The sequence below is a fragment of the Piliocolobus tephrosceles genome, chromosome 6 (genome assembly GCF_002776525.5).
Source record: "Piliocolobus tephrosceles isolate RC106 chromosome 6, ASM277652v3, whole genome shotgun sequence".
Classification (NCBI taxonomy): Eukaryota; Metazoa; Chordata; class Mammalia; order Primates; family Cercopithecidae; genus Piliocolobus; species Piliocolobus tephrosceles.
In genome coordinates, this window is record NC_045439.1 from 80,148,484 (window position 1) to 80,164,647 (window position 16,164).

Below are 16,164 nucleotides of genomic sequence, written 5' to 3' on the forward strand. Positions count from 1 at the left end.
AAAAGGAACAAAACAGTGGGTCAGGGTGGGCCAAATGACTCATTGTGGGGAGAAAAGCATGAAGCCAACAGAGGAGACATTTCCAGAAGATTGAGAAAAGACAGCTCCCCAATTTGTTAATGCTGGTTAAAGCCGTTTCATTACTTGTTAGGGGTAGAAGTCAGTCTATTGAGGGTTATAAAAGTTCAGAGTGAGGACCCAGAAACATTGGGTGGAGGCCACTTTGCTTAAACAAACAAACAAACAAAAAGTGGCATGAAGGAAATACAGCAGCTAAGAATATTCCAAGGTCAGAAGAAAAGTTCCCTCCCAGGTAAAGATTTCCTGAGTGGGAAGGAAGAAAGAGGAAACAAATAAGCAAGGACACGACCAACAAAAACAAAAATGCCATCTTTATTTTTTCAGGTTATATTTTGATCCCAATCTGTTTCCTGAGATACATCTAAAAATGAAAAAGGAAGCCTGAAATAGAATTCACTACACTTTTTAGACTACAATATAGATGTGTAATGAATGCATAGAGAGGAGCAAATAGGTTCCCCCCACCCCACACACACTCACACTCACACACACACACACTCAGCTCTCATGCCAGAGTCCTTCAAGTAGGGGGATTTCAGAGAGACCTCGAAGACATCTGCCTTCTAGTCTGAGAATATATGATCTAATTTCCAACACATCCACTTTGAAAACTCCTGGTTTTCAAAGCAGTAACTGATCACAATGGAAAAATCAGGCAGTCAGGGATTCCGGGACAGCCATACAACTGCCTCCCAGGGAAGTATTTCCCCTGAAGACCTACGGGTAAAATAGATGACAGCTCATTTCCCATTCATTGTACAGCTAAAGAACTAAAAACTCCACTGTCCCAGGTATTACTTTTCCTAGAAGTGCAGCTAGAAGCTACAAAATGAGAGAGTAAAATCATGTTTCTCTAGAAAGCAGCTTTCTGCACTCAAGGAAATTGCTTCAGTTCAGCACATCTGTCAATAAGCGCTAACTCCTATTGGGCATTTAAAGTTTATATTTTTAAATTAATTCTTTTTTTTACAAAAAAAAGAAGAATTAGTCAAAACAGCTACTTTTGAGTGTGGACTCCTCGACACCCTGGGGACACCAGGCTCTGGATTAGCTCTAGGAGAATATTTTGGCACTTGGTAATTATGAGTAAATCTTATGACTCATCAATACGCATCACTTTAATGATGTCCTCTTTCAAGTAATTTCTTCTAAGAAGTGAGGCACCTCACTCAGCTGCAGCTGAGGCCACACTACTATGATACATATTAATTCAGTGTCCCCATCAAGGACACTGAAGGGGCTTTTCTATCCCTTAGTTGCCCGTCCATAGGGCAATAATGGGGAAGAGCTCTGAGCAATTAGTATTCAAGGCTTCCTCCTATATCCTGGAAAGGTACAACAAATTGATCAGATAGTAAATTAGGCTTTTGTTAAATCCACTCAGTTTGACAGTAATGGTTAAATTCAAAACTAGATCATCAATAGCACTGAAAAGTAAGTTGACTATGTCACTTTGATGTGCCTTGGGCTGCCATGATCTTTGGGGAGCAAATAGACAGTATTCACCATTTCATTCCAAAAGATTCTTTTGTAATTGCATTTAAGTTACTTTAAGGCCTGGCTACTTATTTGGTGAAACTGAACAAAAGTACCTGGTGGTTCAGCATGCTAATGAGCTAAGTTTACACTGAGGTAACTAGGTGCCAATATAAGTCACCATGGCTACAAAATTAATCTGGCACTCCAGAAACCAGGGTGTGCAGAGTCATTATAAACAACAATGTTGCTCCCATAACAAAAGTCATCCATTCCACATGGTTCGATGGGAACAACTGTGCAAACAGAATCCTATAAGAGCTTATAAGTCTAAGGCTTAGTCCTGTAGCCAACCATAATTTGAAGTGTGGTGCTCTGGTTTCCAAAAGTAACTACCTCTGTCATCCTTTTCAGACCCACCCAAATTACAGCTTTGGCTGTGAAAAAGGGTTGGGAGAATGACTGCATAGTGAGAACAGTGTATTTTTTGAAAGGTAATTGCCCTATTTGTTGGTTCTGCTCCATATCTGGCCTACAGAGTCAAAATATATTAAAATGTCGTAAGGCAGCCTCATTGAAAAGCTGAACCATGCAGGGCTCATGCCTTTTACTAGCTGGAGACATATGCTCCAAATGCCAGATCATATTTTAGGAAGATGCTAACATTGTCCCTCAAATATTCTCCAAGGGGAAAGGAAACGCTTTCCACAAACTCCGCCTTTGCTGAGGGCTGCCTCCAGGAGGGGGTCTTCCCTACTTCTTTCAGACCTTTGTACTTCCTCTGTGGGGGGAAAAATTCCTACTGTTTCAGAAGGGTTGCTACAAAAATTTATATGCACTCTTCTCAAAGCATCAGGTGACAGAATATCTCTATTTCATTCATCAATTTATTCAACAAGTATTTATTGAGAGCCTACTATGTATGAAAGGTGATTTTAGGCACTTCACATATATCACTGAAATTCCCGGTGGAGCTGACTTTCATGGAAGGGGGCAGTGGGAAAACAGATAAGAACAGACATAATAACTAAAATATATAATACATCAGTAGGTGATAAAAGCTAAGGAAAAAAGTAACAGAAGACAGATATGGAGATGAGGTATGTGGAGCGAGAGGTAGTTAACAAGAGGAATCTGGCATTCTGGCTTATTAATAGGCCTCTTTGAGAAGGTGATATTTGAACAAAGGCTTGAAGGAGGTAAGGGAGTTAGTGATATTGATGGTTGGAGGACGGTCATTTAGGAAGAGGGAACAGCCGCCAATGAAAAAGCCCTAAGTCAAGAACATGCCAATCATATTTGAGAAAGTCTGGGAGGCCAATGTGAACCCTGCCAGGCGAATGCAAGGGAAAGAATGGGGGTAGGAGATGAGATAAAAGAATAGTAAGTACACAGATCATGTGGGGCTTATAGACCACTGATCTTCAACTTTCAAGTGTATACACATTAATTGAGATCATGTGAAAAGGAAAAGTCATATCCACTTGGTCTGAGGCTGGGCTTCTGTATCTCTAATCTACTGCCTCTGGTGCTGCTGCTGCCTGGAACATATTTTGAGTAGGAGGATTTCTGACCATTGTAAGGGACTTTTACTCTGAATGCAGTGAGGATCCACTGAAAGCTTTTGCAAGTGTTGAGAATAGATTATGGCCACGGAAGAGAAATTCGGAGACCAGTGAGGAGACTACTGTAATAAAGGCAAGAAAACAGGAGGACTTGGGTCAAGAAAGTGTCAGTGGAAGCAGTTAGACTATGGACATGTTTTGAAGATATAGCTTTCATAGTCTTTTGATGGATAAGAAGCTGTATGTGATAGAAGGAGAAGAACCAAAATTATGCTGAAGTATTTGACTAAAGCAGCAGAAAAAAGACTTGGCAATCAACTGAAATGGGGAATGCTGCAAGTGAGACACGGTTTGGGAGGTAGGTTAGGAATTTTCATTTGTCCATAATACATCTGGTGATGTTAAAGAGGCAAAATTTGGAACCTGGAAGAGAGAGCTGAACTGGAAATATGAATATGGCAGTGGTTGACATAAGATATTTGAAACCATGAAACTGGATGAGATCACCCAGAGAGTGAATACACATAGAAAGGAATAGACCAATCATGGCCCTATGGCACTCCAACTGGCTCATTTCCTGGTGTTGCTCTAAGAGAGTCTCTTGCCCCCAGGAAAAAACATAGAGGAAGCCTCGAAAGGGAATTACTTCTCAAATTTTGCTGGAAGCAGTTCCTGTGGACTGAGTGTTTGGATTCTCCTCCAAGTCTCCCATACCACATCTCACTCATAAAAGTAACGAGACCACACTGTCCTTTTCGCAATGACTTGTGGACAAATGCAGAGTGGGTATAAAAGTACAGTTTCCCACCCTCTAGAATTTCAGTTTCTATGGTGGAGCTGCATCCCTCTTCAAGGATTATCCTGTGAATGGTCAATGACTTGGAGTCCCTACATGATTTGTTGAAACAGGTCCAGGGCAAACATCCATTTGAGGCAGCAGCACAAACATTTATTAATGCATTCAACAATGAGCATTACAATGAGTAAGTACTTGCCTAAACAATATAGAAGTTACAGAGAAGAAACACCTACGAGTTACAGAGAAGTTACAGAGAAGAAACACCTACCAGTCTTTCCTACATGACTGGTTTGGTATCCTGAACTGCTGAGCTTAGCTTGATATGCCTGAAGAAAAACAAATCACACACACACACACATACACACACACACACACACACACACACACACACACACACACAATCTATTGCCCTTGGGAATCTATCTTGGATCAACCTCTCAAACCTGCTCATTCCATCTGGCCAAGTTTCTGTTGCAGATTTATCCCTTTGGTACCCTTCTTTTCTCTAACTGCTACCCTGTTAATAGGAGTTTAGATTGCTTTTGATTGGTCTGCTTTCCTGGAATACATGGTTCCATTCTACCCATGCCTAAGGCCGGCTGCAGTTCCCAAGACCGAGGAAGGGCAAAGCTGTAGGCTCTCTGCTTATTTAGGACTACAGATGGTTCGGTACTCTCCTCAAGGAAATTGTAGTGGAGAGAATAGAGATTAGCATAGTAAGATTGCATGACAAATCAGCCAGAGTATATATATATATATATATATATGTGTGAATATACATTTTGATGTATACACAGAAGTGGGCTACTAGTAGCATAAACATTAATATTATAATGTAACTTATAGATACACGATACATATGTATCACAGATACAAATCCATTCTGCCTGTGTTCCATCTCAGATTATGTGGGTCACTTTTTTTCAGGGGAGAAGACTGTTATTCCCCAATATCCACCCAAAGGTTAAGTGTGTGCCCCATAATTTCCCCATTTCTATTAATAGTTCACTCTGGGTCTTTCATCCATGAATTTACCTATACCTTTTCAGAAGCTATTGACAGTTGAGAACGTACCACCTCCTGGGAGTAATGACAGCGTTTTATGCATCACTGGGGAGTGACAGTGCAAAAGGTATCTGTCGAGGCCTGCCTTGGTTTGTGGTCTCACGGCCACCTCTCCCACACATTTCTCCCACCTATAGACTAATCCCTGCCCCAGGATCTAGCACCAATCCTGTCTTTAATCACAAGGACTTAAAGATATGTGCTTCAACAGTTAGTTGACTCAGAGGCAAATCACCACAGTCACCAATTCTGTCAGACTGTATGACCCAGTTCTATAAATGAGCTTGTGTCTTGTTTCTGGGATCAGCTTCCCACCTTGTGCCCCAGTGGTGGCTTCACCGTCTTTGTCTTGGTCCTTTGTATCCAGGTCCCCAGTGTGGTAACTGTCCAGGATTCTAGGCCTTTTAAGAATAGTCTCAGCCATTATTCTTCTCACATCTAAAGCATCTGCCTGCAACATGGGAATCCCTTCCCCAAACCCTGAATTGCCAGTGTCTTCTGACGCTGCCTGTCTGCATGTCTGTCTGCATGATGATCCTATATTTCTGCACTCTGCCCACCTGTCAGGACTACACAGATATCGGGCATCTGACCCTTTACACTCATTGCCTCCTGGATCCTCCTGTTGTTGATGGTTTAACTGTGTGGATGTTGCGCGCGATGCATGGTCATTTTCTCTATCATGAGCACACGTGCAGGAGAAATAAAGAATATTAATCTGAGCCACTGCTTACTGCTCTGTAGATCACAACTGCTCAGTTGAAGAGGGTACCATATGCAATGTGAGAAAGGTGCAGCAAATCACAACATAAATAGCACCCTCTAGAGTTGTGCTGTGCAGCACACCTGATGGTAACCACTGCTTGATACCCTAACAGCACATCTAAAGCACTGCGCTTGTAGCTAGTGAAGTGGTGGCCAGCATATGTATTGGCATCAGCATTTACATGTGCTGGTGTTGACTAAAAGTTCAATACACTTTAATTAGAGCCTAAAATCAGGGTCAAATTCAAAGGAAAAAAGTGAGGCAATATGCCTAACCTCAAACACTTGGCATTTAAATAATGTAACCGTCAATAAGACTAAAACTTTTTCTCACTGAGGTCAGGCAAGCTGCTTTCCCAGGAGAGGTGGTGCAGTCCTAAACAATGCAGTGCACATTTCAGACTGCAATGGCTCACACAGCACATGTGGCCTGAGGGGTGCCAAAAGCCCTTCTTGCTTTCAGTGATCTCCTCCTCCCAGCTACCAGAGATCCCAGCCTCCTCACCATTAAAGTCAAATTTTAAGATTAATTGGAATCCTACTCAGCTCCCTTGATTTCTTCTCTACCCCTCCAAAAAACTGTTATCTTGGAAACCTATTAGGTATTCATTTAAATACAAATCACCATTGCTGTCTTAATGAATCACATATAAGTTTCTGAAGGGATATATTACAGGCCAGCTCTACGGAGGAGGGAAAGGAGAGACAATAGTGTCTAGATATAGGAGCAGCCTAATACATGTGGCAGGATGGGGTAGTGAAAACTGATCTGAGAAGCAGGAGATGTGGGATCCAAGAGAGGTTATACAGCTGGCCAACTGTGCAATCCTGGTCAAGTCATGCTACATCTCTAGGTGTCTGCCCTTTCAACTGTAAAGATGAAGGAATTAGGTTAGATGATTTGTGAGCACTTGCCACTGTTAAAATTGTAAACTATAAATCTGGGAAGTGAAAGCTTTTTCTGCATGAAGTGTCAGGGTGGTGATCTTCAAACAGAACAAGGACACAGATTAAATTGATGCTGAAGGAATTCCAAACAAGTATGAAGAATTGTCCCAAACCAACTCCACCTCCTTCACAATTCTCCCCAAGGCAGCCCTGAAAGAACAACACTTAACTGCAAAGCAGGAGCTCCAACAACAGCATGTGTAATTGAAAAGGTGGTTTCATGGGCACCATTGAGAACTGACGGAAATTTGAAACTTTACATGTTGGCATTCATTCAGAAGGTGGCACTTGTGAATACCTATTATACATGCAGATTTTCATCTCATAAATTAGGTTATAATGTGCTTTGTTAATTCTAGCAAGGTATTAATATCACATTAATCTAAGTCATAAAAATAAAGTATTTATGGATCTTATTCATCCCTTTAAGAATCAAGTGCCATATGGAAGGTAGTGTTGAAGGAGATGTGAGGTCCATAGATGAGTCTCCCTGCTCGCATTCAAGGAAAAGCATCATTACTCTTCCAGGCCCACTAACACTCCCTGCCCTCCATGCTTAGCTCAAGCCCCATTTCTCCACAAGCAGCCCGTCAGCTCACCCACAGTCTCTGCTCTTCCTGATTTCCTGTGGCACTTACTGCTGCACCTCACACTGCACCTTTGCATTCTGGCCGTCTTATGTTGTTTGGTAATTATCTTATATATGCAAGTCTTGACATTCCAACTGAATTGAAAACTCCTTTAGACCAAGATCCCATGATACATTTCTCCTTTATCTCTGCAAGGACTGGGTGCTGATACATATTTGGTACTCCACATACGTATATTGAACAAGATTAATTTCACAGACTTTTGAGAGTCTACTATGGGCTAGGTTGGGAGAGACAACAATAGATTACAGCAGTGGTCCTCAGCGTTTTTGACACCAGGGACTAGTTTCTCAGAAGACAATTTTTCCATAAACTGGGGGGCAGGGGAAGATGGTTTCAGGATGGAACTATTCCGCCTCAGATCATCAGGCATTAGATTCTCATAAGGAGGGTGCAACCTATCTCCCCTGCATGCAGAGTTCACAATAGGATTCTTGCTCCTATGAGAATCTAATGACACAGCTGATTGACAGGAGGCAGAACTCAGGTGGTAATGCCTGCTTGCCTGCCACTCACCTCCTGCTGTGTGGCCTGGTTCCTAATAGGCCATGGACTGGTATGGGTCCATGGCCCAGGGGTTGGAGACTCTTGGACTACAGAATTTCAGTCTTAAAAGCATTTATGAAGGAGAAGGAAAGAGAGAGATGTTTATGATAATCACTAAGGTGGAAGGGCCATGACAAATAAAAGAATGAAATATTTTGCAACCACGGAGGAGAGCAATACATTTTAAATGATGGGCTAACGCAGTGGTGGTCAAATGTTGACATGCATTGGAATCACCTGGAGAGTGCATGTTGCAGAGCTCCACCTCCAAAGCGTTACTCAGATTTGATATGGCCTGAACATCTGCATTCCTCACTAGTTCCTAGGTGATGTTGATGTTCCTAGCTCAGGGGCAATACTTTGAGAACCACTGGACTAGGGACAGATAGGCCTGAAATAACAAACAGCATTTCAGCAGCTATTTTCATCTTTTTATTTTAAATGAGTGCAAGAGGAGACTGCCAAGTAAACAGGATGAGTAAAGGTATAGAGATGTGAAAGCGGCCACACTGTTTTGTGATAGAAAGTAGCTGTATGGAGATACAAGGCTACCAGAATTCGGGGGCAATATTTTGGAGGCCTTCAATGTCATAGCAGGGAGCCTGGATTATTTATTAGGTTACAGAGAATATGGGGAGTGGAGAACATAGATTCCAAAAAGGGGCTGACAACAGGAGGCAATGGCAGAATGGACTAGAGGGTTTGATAATTAAGCCACTAGACCAAGCTGTCTTTATTAAGCGGAAACCAAAATAGAATCGAGACATGTGTTCTTCAAAAGCCACTCCATATGCTTCTGGAGTTTATCTGAGTAAGGAGGACAAAGGCCCCAGTTCGGTCGCAGTGTAGAGTTTTGAAATTCTGCTTTTATTATCACACACACACAAACACACAGGTACAACAGAATTTAGCAAATGCTTCCTCACTCATCTGTTTGAAGGAGGCTGTAGCTCTGAAATAAGATTTAGCCTGGTGCTAGCTGTATGGGTGTGGAAGCACTACCAGATTCCCAGGATGAGGTGATTCTCTCAGCTCAAGAGGTGTCCAGAATAAAACCTGACATACCAAATGGAGTTGAAGAGGAGGAAAATGGTATCAAGCCTGCTAATGGGGCTCTGCTTGAAAAAAAAAAAAAAAATACTGAGTTTCAGTTCTGTCTCCCAAAATAAAAAAAAAAAAAAACAGACATATAGTGCCAGACACTGCTCTATACATTATTTAATACTCACAAAAGGAATGCTTATTATCTCTGTTTTATAGATGAGAAATCCAAGACATAGATAAGTCAAGAAAGATGACAAGATTACAAAGCTCATAAGAAATGGTGCCAGTGTTTGAACTCAGAAAAGCCAAGAATCAGCATTTATGCAGTTAGCCACTACACTAGGTGTGTACTCTCTGCGGGGTAGCAATCCTGAGGTTACATTTGCATTTGAAAAATAAAGTCCTGATTTGTCTTATGCCTTCTTCTCGTCTGTCCTCTTTTCTTTCCTTACTTCTTTCCTTTCAAATTATTGAGCATCTATGATGTGTCAAGCACTGCACGCAGATTGAAATTGCTTTTAAAAAGTTGAGCCAATAAACTATTCTAAGCAGAGAAATAATTCTAGTAGTGAATTACATATGTGGGCAGGGTTTTCAAAAAAAATCAACCACTCCATGGGGCCATCCTCTTGGAGTGCAGCTCTGGCTACACTTGCAAATTAATAAAATTCCAGGACCTTGTCCCCAACCTTATTTAGTTTCTTATCACAAACCATACTGAACATTTTGCAATGCCAAACAGAATCCAAAACTCCCTGGAAGAAGATAGTGTAAAGAGGGCTTTTATATAGTTTTTTTGGGGAAAAATATCTTAAAAACACGTTCATCTGAATTCTTCTTTCAATTCTCCCATGGAATGATAACCTTCATTTGCAGTTTGTGAGATTTCTGTCAAACGCTTGCCATAGCCTGAGGTTTAAACCAGAGAAAATCTGACTTGGTCCTGAGGCGGATACCTTTGTAGCTTTCTAATCTCTCTCTCTGAAGTTTACGGGCTTTTAAGAGAGGTTGGTGATGTTCCCTAAAGAGGATTTTCTGTCATTTCATGGGCAGGATTGCATGGTTATGATATTAAGAACTGAAGTTTAGATCTCTTTACGTTTTCCTTAATTGCCATTATTGGCCTAATTGCAGGTACAGGGCTCAAAGAGAAAGCACGTCACTTGCCATCTGCAGCCCGAAGGTACTTGAACCAAACCGAATCTGTTCAGGATGCAAAAGACACTTTAGCATATGCAGAGGCCCGAAATGGCTTTATAGACCCAAATCCTTTTAATAAGCTTAAGACAGGCCTGAATTTATTTAAATGTCTAATTCTAAATGTACGTATGCCTGGTAGTAATGTTTACCATCTGTCTGACACTGCCTGTTGAGGTAATTGTCAAGCTACAGTATGACATATGGTGCACATATTTGGACCTTAAATATAACAGCCTTGGCATGAAACAATTGGAAACCAAGATTTAATCTTTGGTATCATTCAAGTTGGAGTTGAACAAACAGACAGTTCTGGGCTATTACTGTTTTCTTCCTTTATGACAAATACTCCTCCGTAGGCATGCCTGAGAACAACACTGGAGTGGGAGGCCTGGTTTCAATGCGCTGCCTTTTTCTTGCTCTGGCTCTGGCACTTAGAAACCCAGTTGGAATGGCAATTCTGCAGTGGGGGCCAGAAGCCAGTCCCCCGACTGGGCAGCATCTGGTCTCAGCCAAGGAATATTAGTCGGGGGGCGGGGGTCCCACTTGAGAGCCCAGAAGAGCTACTGCCTTGGAAGGAAAAGGCAGATCAAGGCAATAACAACAACTGCAACTCTTCTTTCTCCTCTGTATTCTATTTTTCTACCTTCTCATTTAGTCTCCATTCTGTTTTATTTCCCTGTTTAGTTTTTCCATCACCGGGCCAAATATGGTGGAGTCCGTGAAAAGGAGGAAGACAGGGTAGAGGCTGACAGCTCCATCAGTCCCCTAATGCCCTGGGGAAATGCACATGGCTTGAAGAGATGAGAACAACACCCTTTTCAAGTTATTTTGGTTAAATGATAGAGACCCTAGAGTGACAAATAGCTCAGGCAGTGCTCCCTTTTTTCTTTAAATACTAGCAGCACTGTAGCATTAGATACAGCTGTGTAGATGCCTAAAGCCTGACTTGAAAGACCTACTTTATGCTTGGATTAGAGGATGAGTGTAGCTATTGTCGTTGCAGTCGCTGTCTGGATCTAAAGTGATGTAAATATGGCAACAGGAATAATGTAACTCTTGCAGTAATGTTATTAAGAATGTGGTCAATATCTCTTCTCAATGGGTATGGCACTCCATACAATAATAGCTTCCAATGTAAAGTCAACATAGACACTCTTTCTTAAACCCTGCTTCTATCCCTCTACTGCCCTTTTATTTCTAAAATGAGGCACTGGGGGATGAGCAAGGCAGTCGATAATGGTGTGTGTGTGTGTGTGTGTGTGTGTGTGTGTGTAAATGCCCATGTAGTTTAGGAGGCCTTGAAGACTAAAATAACAATATGCTAGGTCAGTCGCCAAGGTAAATTTAGGCTTGGATTTTCCCCCAGCCTGAAATGACGACTGGATTCTATATTTTGGTATCCTGCCAAGTTCTGTATTTAAGCCTCAAGCTTAACATGTCCTCTGTTCCTAATTAGCAACAAGGCTAAATTTAGCAAAGGTTTATCCGATGCCACCACAGACACAAAACGACACTAAAGTCTAACATGAAGACACGTTACTTGATGGATTTAGGAAAAGGCAAAACAAACCTAAAGGTGCCTCTCTAAGATCAGATGGCCTGGGATGCTAAGCATTTTTGAAGCACAGGGATAAAACTGACCTTGTGTAATGTTTAAATTTTGACACAGGAAATTTTCTCCCTGGAGGCCACAGTAAATATTGTTAGCAGTGAAGGGTGATCCTCTCTGAGAGGCCTGGCCCTGGGGAAACAATGAGAAGAGGGGTGAGATACATTTCTCATGCTCTCCCACTCCCCTTTGGATTCCCACTGCTTTCCTGCCCAGACTTTGTTCCTCGGGTAGAGTTTCCAGCAGAACAAAATCCTCCAGTGCATTACCACCTCCACCCCCTGACTTCTCCACACCTTCAGACTGGAGTTTCTCTGCAATCACATCCCACACTCAGCCTTTCCTCCTGATCGGCCCCTCAACCTCCCTAGTGCTTCTCCCTGGCTCTCACAGCGTGTTATTTTTCAAAATTTCAAATCTACAGAAGAGCTGCAAGAATAATATGATAAAGGATGAGCCACTTATAACCTTCGCCTTGAGTCACCGGTTTTTAGCATCTTGCCGTATTAAGTTTATTTTTCCTTTTCTCTTTCTGTATATGTGTGTATATATGTACCCATATGGTATATGTGATATTTTCATTATTCTTGCTGAACCATTTTAGAGTCAATTAGACACTCTGACTCTCTCCTCCTATATTTGCATGCATATCCTAAGAACAAGGATGTCAGCTAGATAACCTCAATGACAATCATAACACTTAGAAACATTACATTAACACTGTACTCATAGCCACTCTGTAGCCATTTATATTGCCCCAGAATGTCCTTTATCAGTCTTTCATGTAGGACATTGGTGTTTACGGAAGGTCTAGGCCAGTTGTTTTGCAGAACGTGCCAATTGCTTTAAACTTCAAGTGTTATCACTTTTGGTCCTTCATTAATGGTCCCAAACATCCCTGTATGTGTTTAAGGCTTAAATTCTCATTCCTGCTTAACAGTGAAGAACCAAAGTGCTGGGGGACCTGATGAAGGCCATACAGCTTACTGCTGGCAGAGCTGCAAGGAGACAGCCCATTTCTCCTGACATCCTGCCTGGGATCAACTAGAAGAGTTGGGGCAGAAGAGCATATTTATGGTCCTTTCTCTTCCCTTCATCTTAGGGGCCCCACAACCACAGATCTAACTTCTGGAAGGCCTGATCTCCTCTCTTACTCCTGGGTCTTGCTCCCCTCCACTTCTGCAAACAGCCACACTGAGCCACTGTAATTCTGTTTTCTGTAAGTTTGTTGGGTGGCCCGGGTCTCTCCAGGCTCAGATGACAGGAATGAGGCAAATGTTCCTGATAGGGACAAGCCTTTATTCTCCATGCCTTTTTTCCCACAGAAGGAAGGAAGGGAATTTCCACTCTCCTCCACAAAGAGAAACACTATGGAGATGATTCCTGTAGATAGTCCCCGGGGAAGTGACTGGTAAAACCGGAGGAAGAATCTGAGTGTCCAAATCAGCCTCTTCCTCTTTTGTTCCAGGCTGCCTGTCTGAGAAGACATACTTGCAAGCTCACATGATTGCCTGTGTTTGTGCGTGCAGTGGGTGCAGTTAGCGGGGCTGAGTTCCACTTAGAGGGCATATTAAGGCACCCATTTCGTGGCACATCAAAGACATATGACATTCTCTAATTACATTTATCAAAAGTAAAGCTGCTGTTTTGATGTTTATCTGTCTGATGACTGTAATTCCCTGTTGTTTTCTAGCTTGGGAGGGCAAAGGGGTCTTATTTATTGGCTCCCTGGATCTCCTGCTTTTCTATCAGAGCATTAACCATAATAGAGCAATGCAGGCTTCCTATGTCCCTTGCTGTCCCTCGCCATGGGGTTGAATGAGCGCTATGCTTGCACTGAACTCCTCTCTCCTGAAGAAGAGAGAGGGTTGCCTAGGCTGTAGGACAACAGGGACAACTCAGAGCTGCTCAGGCAGGGTGGGGGTGGTGAGGACAGAGGCAGCCAGCCAGCCTCAGATGAGTCCTGGCCGGCTGGTCTGCCCAGAGACTCCAGGAAGAATTCAGAAGGTGGGAGGAGAGGCCTGGTTCTGTTAAGCAGGTGCAGAGATTATCAAAATGGAGGGGGAAGCCCCTATTTCAAACTCTTTGGTGAAAAGACAAACCCGGCTGATGCTGCCTGGCAATGTACCACCTCTGGACTTCCAAGAAGAGGCCGCCAGCCTGCCGAGGGAGGAGCAGAGGGCTTCGTGTCCAGCTGCCAAGGCTAATGTGTTTGCTATGGAAACTGAGACTCGGGGTCCCTACCAGGTTCTCTGGCTCCTTTACCAGGAGATGACTGGAGCTGTCCTTTCTAGAAAAATGGCCTGTTGTTACTCAGGGGAGGGGGACGTGACAAAGGTTAAGTGGCAGTAAACACAAGGATTAGAGTCTCTCGGCCTTTTGGTTACATCACTAAGACTTTAAATTATCCCAAAGGATGTTTGGTTCACTTCCGAGTGTGGGAAGAAATGGAAGGAAAAGAAATCTTATCTGAAGGCAGAGGTGGTGAAGCCTAGGCCTTGAGCTGTCACATACAGGGATTTGTGTGAATATGTGTATGTGTGTGTGTGTGTGTGTATGTGTGAGAGACAGAGAGAGAGAGAACACACCTGCACATGCACAGACACAAGCAAACATACTGATGTTCCCTCTGAGAGTGACATTAATGTTTATGCCATATCTACATGGTGGAACCATGAAAGCTACACTTCTAATGGAAATGGAAATGAAAGAACTCACAAAATTTCTTCACACTCTGTCTTACTTACTATTCCCATTTTACAGCTATGGGAACTGTGACTTGTCCATAGTCATCTAGTTGGTTAAGGACAAATCAGTCGGAATATACCAAAGTCTTTCTTTTGACTTGACCACACAGATAACCTCACAATTTCTATGAACAACAGGTTTGCCGGGATTTGGTATGTTCTCACTTTGTTTTTCTTTCTCACAAAAGAAAAGTTTACACTTGGAATGAAGATTCAATATGATGAATGGTGACTCAGGTGGATATCACTTCAAAGAGAATCAACATACAGAAAACTACTTTTTTCTTAAATAGATATATCAGCAGAAAGATATTGGAATTTTATGTCAGAATTCATCACAATATATCACTAAAGGTCAAGTTTCCGCAGGACATCTAACATACAATTTGAGTTTCAAATATTTGGTTGACACAGATTTTTGTATTGTATTACTTGAACAAAGCAAATATAAGATACTGTATAGTCAATAAAGTAGACACCACCCAAGGCAAAAAATATTGTCACTTATATTTACTGATATTTCATATCAAATGTCAAGATGAAAATACAAAATGAGACCAGGTTTTAAACAAAAATGAGATTGGTTGTAGGAGAGGGAAGATCACAGTCTACCCTGGTTCTCATTCTTACTTGGCTTGTCTTTTATGGAGACATCACAGTGAGAACATGTTTGATGAGAATATCAAATGCTTTTTCTTGAACCTAATAGTTTGGGTCATAGGACTCAGGAATGGTTGAAGGCAGGAAGAGTATTAATACATGGAGGTAGAGTCAAGAGACATTTCATGTTCCAGTGGACATTTTTATGATCTAAATGAGTTTGACAATTTGCTACAAAAGACATCCCATTCATTGGAATAGAAGGGAGCCATCTTTCAAAGATGATATGACATGCCCTTGTCATTTTCACATGGCTTGGGTCGCAGATTTTACCAATTACTGTATAGCCTTCAGTGTTTTCATCCCATATCAATTTTTTTTTTCCATTTGCACTTCAGGCCAGAGGTGGAAGCGTAACATCTTTCTTTCTTTCCATGTAGTGGCCTGATCCCAGGAAGCCCTTTCATTTAGGGGGCAGGACCAAAACAAAAGAACACAGACCATGCAGCTGAATGTGCCAGATTCCCAGAGGAGCCCAATTTCTGTAGTGTACTTTTAAGTCAAAGAATTTATTTATGTTCTCTCTCTCCTTTCTTGGTCAATGACACGGGTCAAAGGCATTTAATCAAACCCTTGTAGAGAGATGGGTCCCATCACCATGCAGGGCGACGATCTAATTTGTCTTCTGTCAAAAAATATATTTTGGGAACAGAGCCGAATATGATAAGTGTGATGTTTTTTTACGGTCACTGCTGAAATATGTGTACGGCACAGATTTGCTAGGCTCATTATTTCATCTGTCTCTGGATAAATATTGAAATTGTTGTTAGTGTGGATGCTAACTCCTGAGGAAAGATGGGGAGGTATTTTCCTTATACTACTCTTGAGCTCAGCTAGTTAAAGCCAAAATTACCTTCTGGTCTCTGAACCTGAATAATTGATAGCCAAGCAGACAATGCAATGATGGAAAGGTCTACAGGCCAGATGCTTGATTGTTGCTGGAGAAATCATGATGTAAATGAAGCTTATAGTAAAAGAAAACAAAACAAAACCAAAAATCTCCTCCAGT